General features: G+C 74.0%; 1 protein-coding gene across 1 annotated transcript in view; it reads left to right on the forward strand.

Annotated features, from left to right (window-relative positions):
* Positions 1-482: 482 nt before the first annotated feature.
* PARP6 (poly(ADP-ribose) polymerase family member 6) overlaps positions 483-665 on the forward strand; it is a 30,800-nt gene continuing 30,617 nt past the window's right edge. Inside the window, exon 1 of the mRNA XM_044665790.1 lies at positions 483-609. The gene's annotated coding sequence lies outside the window, so the exon portion shown is untranslated. The remainder of the gene's footprint in view (positions 610-665) is intronic.

Below are 665 nucleotides of genomic sequence, written 5' to 3' on the forward strand. Positions count from 1 at the left end.
TGGTGGATTTCTGCCACAGCTATTTTCCCCTCTCTTTCCAAAAAAGGGTGGGTGGGGGCTGGACCTCGAAAGGAGACAGTCCCTCCGCCCAAAAGGAGCCAGGACCCGGAGGTACCCCACCAGGCCCGGTGGCCTCAGCTTAGCCTCGCGCCAGCCTTGACCTTCCCCTAAACGGAGCCCACGTGACCCGAGCGTAGCCGCTGGGAGCATGCGCAAAGCGGCCCTGCCCGGCCCGGCCCGGCCCGGCCCGGCGCGCCTCTGACAGGAACAACGAAGCGAGCGAGCGAGCAAGGGCGGGCGGCCGCGGGGAGGGAGAGCGGGAGAACTGGAGAGGGGAGACTCTCCTGCCGCCGGCCGCCGCCGCCGCTGCCGCCGCGGCCTCTGCGGTCTCCCCGCCCCGCCCCGCCCCACCTCACCCTCTGCCCCCCCTCCCCCCGCCCCGCTGAGAGCTGGAGCTGAGGAGGAGGGGGCGGGGAGGGCCGAGCCGGACCGGGCCGAGGCGCCGCTGCTTTCCCGCCCCCTCACCTGGGAGCCCCGGGCCCCCGGGCCGCCATCCATCCTTCGGGAGCAGCGGGGCCGAGGCCCGGGATCGTCGGGAGCGAGCGACTGGTGAGCGCGCGCCGGGGAGGAGGGGGGGAGGAAGAGGGAGGAGGGGGAGGAGGAGG

The sequence above is a fragment of the Gracilinanus agilis genome, chromosome 2 (genome assembly GCF_016433145.1).
Source record: "Gracilinanus agilis isolate LMUSP501 chromosome 2, AgileGrace, whole genome shotgun sequence".
In the NCBI taxonomy this organism is placed as follows: domain Eukaryota; kingdom Metazoa; phylum Chordata; class Mammalia; order Didelphimorphia; family Didelphidae; genus Gracilinanus; species Gracilinanus agilis.